Source organism: Pteropus alecto, unplaced genomic scaffold (assembly GCF_000325575.1).
Source record: "Pteropus alecto unplaced genomic scaffold, ASM32557v1 scaffold123, whole genome shotgun sequence".
Taxonomy (NCBI): Eukaryota; Metazoa; Chordata; class Mammalia; order Chiroptera; family Pteropodidae; genus Pteropus; species Pteropus alecto.
In genome coordinates this window covers 2,516,775-2,524,260 of record NW_006433950.1, presented here as the reverse complement: position 1 = coordinate 2,524,260, position 7,486 = coordinate 2,516,775, and the positions used below count along the sequence as shown (strand labels likewise).

At 63.3% G+C, this 7,486-nt stretch overlaps 1 protein-coding gene across 1 annotated transcript in view; it reads right to left on the bottom strand.

The window, feature by feature from the left end:
* The window catches only part of ADCY7 (adenylate cyclase 7), a 43,768-nt gene extending 37,428 nt beyond the window's left edge, over window positions 1–6,340 (bottom strand). Inside the window, exon 1 of the mRNA XM_025044593.1 lies at window positions 5,884–6,340. The gene's annotated coding sequence lies outside the window, so the exon portion shown is untranslated. The remainder of the gene's footprint in view (window positions 1–5,883) is intronic.
* Between the last annotated feature and the right edge of the window lie 1,146 nt (window positions 6,341–7,486).

Sequence of the window (7,486 nt, the reverse complement as noted above, 5' to 3'; positions counted from 1 at the left end):
CCCCCTTCCCTGTGGCTTCCTGAGCGAGGCCACGGGGGCATGCGAGGGACCGGGGCTGCCTGGTGAAGGCCGGCCCAGGGCCCACAAACGCCCTTCTGCCGGGGGGAAGCAGCCCCTGCCGACGAAACCCCCAAGCCTCCACCCAGCTTCCGGAGCTGCGCCAGACGGGGACTGGCAGGCCTCACCACCACAGCGGTCCCCGGAGCCGAGTCCCCGCCCCAGGCCCCTCACCCCTCGCTTCCACGAACTCTCGCCCTCCGAGCCAGCCTCCGGCTGGGCACGGAAGTGCTGTGACACGGTCTTAGGCTGCAGCATCCCCACGTCCCCCAAACCCAAGGCCCCCCCAGGACGGTCCGCCAAGGCTCCCTGCACCTGTCCGGGACCCAGAGAATACTAAGCCCCGTCCTGCTCACCCCTTGGCCAAAAAACTCCTCCACGGCTGCTGAGGTGTTCTTCACGGCTGTGTGATTTGACTTATTTCGGTTCCCCAAACAAGCCCCACCCTTTGGTCTCCAGGCTCTGGCAGCCTAAAAGCACTGCCTACCCTCCCACCCTCAAACGGCCTCTGCAAATGGCCTGGCAAACTCCTGCTCGCCCTGCGGAGCCAGGCTCAGCTGCCACCTCCTCCAGGAGGGCGGCCTGATTTCCTCCTGATCTGGATGCCGAGCCACCTCCGTGTCCCAGGTGCACTTCCCACCACAGCACAGGGCACCTGGCCTGTCACTCACTCCCCAAGGCTGATGTCTGGCCGTGCCCTGCCCGGCTTCCAGGTTCGGACACTGCCTGGCACATCGGGAACACACAAACCCCAAGCTCCACAGACTGGGCCACTGACAGTCAGGGGCTGGGCCCCAACCCTGGGGTCCCTAGTCCTGTCTGCATGAGCTCCGGTCGATCACCTGCCTCTCTGGACTCAGTTTCTCACTGGAGCAATGGGGATGAAAACGGTCCCCACTCCCCAGTCTATCCTGGCAGTGAAGTGACCTTTTGGCTATAGAAACTCCTTGGAAACCCAGAAACTGCATGTGGACAGAGGCGGACCTTGCTGTCCTGCACCTACCACGGGCCCCCAGGGCCCCGGGCCTCCATCCCAGAGTGCACTGGGCGGGGCAAGAGACCGACACGAGAAAACACAGGCAGGGTCCCCCCCAGCGGGCGTGGCGGGGGTGGGGGGAGGCGCGAGAACGGGGAGACGTGTAATAAATGAGCCGCATGAGGAAAAGAATCGCCAGGTGGGCAACAGTGTGGCCTCGGGCTGAGCCGTGGGGACGGCAGGAGGCCTAGCGGTTGAGAGCACAGGCTCTGAGGCCGACAGGCTTGAACTCCAGCTCCTCAGCAGGGGAGCTGTGTGACCTGGGGCACGGTGCATAAGGTCTCTGGGCCTCGGCTTCCTCGCAGAATGGACCCGTAACGGTACCTAACGCTCAGGGCTTCACGCAGAGGCTGGCACACGAGGACTGCAAGGAGCTGGGTCACCCCGGCTGGCTCCAGACACGAGGGGTGGGCAGCAGGAGACACTGACGCCAACGGGCACGGGGGGCACGCTTCAAGTCCCAGGGGTCTCGGTCTCATTTCCTGTCACCTCACCCCCCAAAAGCCAGCTCTTCTATTCCCTTGCTCCCCCGCCCCAGGCCCTGCCTGGCACTAGGGCAACCCCTCCCCAGGAGACCTGAGCACTGGCTTCTGGGAGTCTGGCTGTTTCAAAAGAGGCTGCTTGCCCATTAGCCCCAGACCCCATCAAAGCAACACCTCCACCAGACTTCAAAGGGCTCCTCCTCCCACAGTCGGAGGGAGGGACGAGGGAAACAGGTGTGGGAAGGCAGGAGCAGGAAGGGCAGACAGGGAGGTCCCAGGCCCGCCTGGCAGAGAGCTCCATGGGAGGCGGGGTCAGCCTGCCCACTGCAGAGAGTGGGGACTGAGGCCTGGAGGACCCGACTGGCCCTCAGCGCATGCCCCCCACACTGAGTGAGACCAGGAAAATGTGCGTCCATCACAGCCCCAACCAGGAAAACTCACGCTGGCTCTGAGGCTGTGGAACCCTCTGGGCCTCAGTTTCCCCGTCTGCGCAGAGAGCAGCTGCACCCAGGACTCTGGGCCTCTCTCCTCACGGTGCCGGTCAGAGGCGCCGGGAACCAACAACCCAAGTCCACTGCGCCTGAGGCAGTGAGACCGAGGCAGAGAGAAGGGTCTGGACCCTCGAAGACAGAGACACCCCCATCGGGGTACACTGGGTCCCGACAGGGGGGCACTGGCACCACCCTGCATGCACCCGCTAGGGGCCTCATGCTCCCCAAAAGCGGGGTCTGCCACACGGCCGACTGCAAGTGCCACCTCTCGGGTCACGAGCATCCCTGCTCCGTCAGCCCCAGCCAGGCCCAGGAGGAAGCAAGGGGCGGTGGGCCGTGGGGGCCAGAAACGTGGCTGAGAACTGGGGTGTCTGCGACGAAGACCTCAGTTAGCTCCTTTCCCCCAGGCACAGTCACAGGTAATTCCTTCTGCTGGTCAGCGTGGGGAGGGGTGCAGGCTGAGACATAAAGGGCAGGGTGGAAAGGAGGGTGCTCCTGGTGTCCCCCAGCCCCGGCTCTACACAGTGAGGGGGGCTCCACACAGAGCTGAGGACGGGGAGGGTGCCAGGTGGATGCCTGAGCAGCAGAGACACTTGAGTCCCCTCTTCTCCTGAGTCGAGGGCCCCTGAAGTGAGAGCCCTCATGTGGGGGACACCAGTCAAGAGGGGGTGTGAGGCGGGACAGCACTGGCAAAGGCAGGAGAGGGGCAAGCCCGGCCCAGAGCGCCTGAGAGGCCGTGAGAGAGAGGACTGGGGGACCCGGGGATCTAAGAGAAGGGGTTCCAGCACGCCCCAGACAGGAGAGACTGATCAGGTATGTGTGTTGGGGGAACCCAGGACCCCCACGGGCCTCTTCTCCAGGCCCAACATCAGCCGTCCTACCCATCCCAACAACGGGTCCACTCAGAGTCTCCCCAGCACGCCACCTGGTCAGTGCTCAGAAAATGCCCGTGAACGACACCTGTCAAAGAGATGAGCAGAGGACAGGAGAAAACTCGGCCCCAGGTGTCACGCGGAGAAGGGTCACCTGCAGAAGCTGAGCCCACCTCCGGCCCAAGGCTTATCACTGGCCCAGCCCCATGCCTGGAGGGCCCCCAGGGTGGGGTGAGGCATGTGGGGACAGCAGGAGTGGAAGCTGCGTCTGTCGCCCAGCAGGTCTGAGTCCAGGATTGGGCAACGCCGTGACGTGGCCACTTGTGCAATTCATGGGCTGCGGCAGGTCGAGCCGGATGCTAATGGCTGCTGGCATGTCCACCCTCCCACCCAAGGCAGGAAAGGCAGAGCAGAGCCCCGCGTGCAGCCACGTGATGGCGATAATGACAACCACCGCCAGCAAGTGCATGTCCTCACTTGATCCCAGGACCACCTGACACATTGGGTACCGTGAGCGACCCATTTCACAGATGCAAGAAGCTGGCTCAGTCCTTGGTCACTTCTCACGCTTCTAGGAGGAGGCAGAGTGGGCTTAGCCCTGGGCTACCACCTGAGCATCAGCCAGCTCTGCCAGGAGGCGGGGGGCTCCAGAAGACCCCTGCTTCTTGGCTGCTGCTCAGATCCAGTGGTCTCAGTCAACGAGCCAAACCAAGCCCCAGCTCTTGGCTACATGAGTCTTTTTAACCATAGTAAACACCCAAAAGGCCCACCACCGGCACCTCCGTCCCAAGCCCGAGACCCGACCCCACAGAAGGCCAGACGCAGCCACTCCGACACAGGCGTCCAGGGGGACCCGCTCTGCCTGCTCCCTCGGAGGCTCGACACTTCCCCAGGGGGGCTGAGCGCCACCCTCCGCCTGGGCAATGAGCTGCGGGCCGCTGAGATCAGCTCAGGGGGAAGGGCCCGGGACAGCAGTGGGGAAGGGACAGGGCGGAGGGTCGGGCCACTGGCCACCTCGCAGTGGTCCCTGGTGATGGCGGGTGGGACACCCAGAGGGCCTCCCAGCAGAGGCAGGACTGGAGTGCGTGTCCAGAACACAGGGCCCGACTCAGCCCCAGCCGCCCTGCAGCCGGTATAGACGAGGGACCGGGGCGGGGCCTCCCTCGGAGGAATCTGGTTCCTGACGCCCCAGTGAGGGCCACCCCCAAGCCGCCCTCCACAGCCACCAGAGCCCCTGGTGAGCCTCGCCCCGCCCTGCCCAGCCCCTATGCAGACAGGCGGTTCTCCAGGAGGGGTGGCGTGTGCGAGTGGACGCCCCGGGGACCGGCGCGCTGTGTGCCCCAGGACAAGACAGTGCCCTGCTAGGGGCGGATGACACCTACCACACAGGGCAGAGGGGGAGGAGGGGGTGCGTTTAACCAACAGTCACAAGCTGCAACGTCCCCAAAGCGATGACAAATCAGACCTCTGCAAAGCACTTTTGGCCTGTTCGGAGGCCCCACTGCCACCTGTCCCACCAACGCGCCCCCTCCCCAGGCCCACAGAGGCCCTGCGAGATCCCCCCTCACCCCGACCCCCCCGGAAAATGGCCACCAGTAAACAGCCGCTCCTCCATAAACTGCCACCGGAGACTTCCCCCTCGAAGCTCACACCTCCCCTTCCTAGGCCAAGCGTCCAGAGCCATCCCAGGCCTCCCCTCCCCCACACCCACACCTCAGGAAAACCCCGGGAAGCCCGGGGCCCGTGTGGAGGTGGCGGACCCACAGCCCGGGCCAAAACGAAGGCCTCAGACAGGCCTCCCGGGAGGGGCCCGGCCGCCCACACTTCCTGCAGGGCCAATCCCTTCACACTTCCCCTCAGGCCGCCTTGCTTCTCTCTCCAGAAGCTTCTCTAACCTTGTCCGAGGCAAAACACACTCATGAAGTCACAGATTCAAGGTCCCATTTACAAGGTTTTTGTTCCTGGAACACATTAAAATAAACCCCAAACACGTTTTAAACCTGGTCATCCACATCCAGGCTAAAACCACCCCAAGGCTCCCCGGGGAGCAGCACCCCCACTCCGAGAAAGGCTGGGCTCATCCCAACTCACATCGTCCACTTGTGTGGCCGAGGCCGCTAGTGACAGCCTACGGGTCACACAGCCACTCCAGGCAGAGGCAGCCCGGCCTCCGGCCGCCTGTCTAGGCCTTGGGGGCCAGGGGCCTGTCACTCGGAGGCCCGCCCAGCCCTCTGCTTCCCTCCCCCTCCCCTCCCCTCCCCAAGGGCCAGGGAGGAAGCCCCTCTCCCCCACTCTGTGCCAGCGGTGACAGGGAAGAGAAGGGCTCCTGCTTCTCCCTGTGTCTGTGTGCACATGTTCGATATGCAGAAAGATCTGGAAGGACCCGCTCCCAGTGGCACATACGAGTCCCCGGGCCTCGGGGTGGGAGGGGTGGGAGGGAAAGGGAGCTTATTCCGTCTTCTTGGGGCAGCTTGGTTTTCTTGTCTCTTGGCATCACTTTCAGAGCTTGGGATTTTTTGTTTATTTTTTTTTTAACCTAATAAAATAAATTCACTCGCCCTTCCCTCGCTAATTCTCACTGTCACTGAGAAAAGTAAAGTGCACTTGTACACGTGAAATTACAGCCTTGGAAAGAGACGCGGACGTGAGTCTGCAGTTCACAGAATTCTAGGAGAAACGGGCCACGTGAACCGCACCGTGGAACAAAACGGCACCTTCCTGTCAGGCCGCGAAAGGCCAGTGACAGGCTGTCTCTGGTCCTTTACCCAGGAGCCGGCCCGCCCGGCCATCTGCCCAGGAGGCCCCGAGAGCCTCCCTCACCCCGAGTGCAGACCCCGTGCACCCTCTCCCAGGCCAGGTCCGCCCGGCGGCGGATGCTGTTCTGCGGTCCCCTTAGGCCCGGGCTGCTAGCACAGATGGCGCTCCGTCCCCACACTCCGCTTTACCTGGCTCTCCTCCAGGGCCCCTGGGCGGCTGGGCCAGGGTCCGAGGCGGCTCGGAGGTGGCCCGGCCCTCGCCTGCCTTGCCTCAGCCAGCATCCAGGCTCACACATGTGAAGGCTCCTTCCACCGGCTACCTAATGAGAGTGAGTCACATCTGGAACCCACAACTTCCTGCTCTGGCCGTGGAGGCAGCAGAACGGCGAACAATGAACCTCAGCTCAGCGCCACTTGAGGTGCGGGGGGCCCCTCTCCCAGCCTCGGCGGAGCCCTTGACAGGATGGGGCTGTGGGGGCGCTGTCAGGCCAGGCTCCTGCCTCCAATGACTTCACGGAAATTGGAAGCTTCAAGCTGGAACGATTTTCAAAAAGTACAAAATAAAACGAGCACCAAAAACCTCCATGAGAAGCCCCGAGACGGCGGCTGGAGGCAGAGAAAACGCATCGCAATGAGCGATTTGAGGCGAGAGCGGCCGCGCCCCGAGCCTCAGGTCCCCACCTGAGAGGCCTGCTGCCTCCCCATGGCACAGCTGCCCCATGCTGGGGCCAGGCCGGAGCCCCCCGAGGACCCCTGCAGCCCTGCGCCCCACGCGGCCAGGAATCAAACCCCAGCTCCCCCCTGCTTTGCCAAGCCTCAGTTTCCCCACTGGGACCATGGGGAGCTCAGTGTGAGGCTGCAGACTAGCGAGGGCAGCGAAGCAGGGAGCAGAGACCTCCTCCCAGGACAGAGGGGGTCCTCACGGAGCCCTCTGAGCCTGCGACATGGGGTCCTGGGGACATTTTCTACCTTTTATCCTGACGGTAAATCCTGCCATTTGCTAACAAAGTGCAGAACGGAGCCCGATGTACCCAGCTAACACCTCCTGCCCTCCCCAGGCCTTCCTTCCAGAATTTTCCTCAGTGGAGGCAGTGGTCAGACTCTTCCCTGCTGACTGGCTCCACCCCCAGCCGCAGCCACCCCTCACACCGACCATCGGTCCCAGCAGGCAGGCCAGTGGGCCTGGTGATCCGCGTGTGGACACTGTATGCTGGCCTCACGCACGGCCTCGTGTCAAGCCCCATGATGGGGGTCCTGCTAGCATCCCTCTTCTACAAAGAAGAAACTGAGGGTCAGAGAGGCCAGTCGACTGCCTAAGCACACACAGCTAAGACAAGACAGAGCCTGGATTCAAACTTGTGTCTGTCTGACTCTGTCCTGTGCCCTCGGCCATACACACCACGACCCTCCTGGGAGCAAGGAAAGGCTCCCCGGGGAGCAGGCTGCTCCGACTCGCACACCACCCTCCTCGGCAGCGTGCCCCGCCCCGTCTCCGAGCCCTGGCGCTCGCTGCTCCCAAACCTGCTGGACCAACTTTCCCTCAGCATCAGACACGGAAGACTGGTTTCTGCTCGCTCGCTGTCAAAGCCCGGCCTCTTCCCAGTAGGCAGGACCCCTCTCGGTTGCTGAGGACAAAAATGTGACTCAGACACAGCACCTGTCATCCAGGCTCCCAGCTTAAGACATGGCCACCCGATGGCATGACACGGAGACCCAGGACAATCATCCATGAAGGCCAGATACATCGTTCAGGGCTCAGGGGAGAGACGTCGCCCAGCTGGAGAGGGTTCAG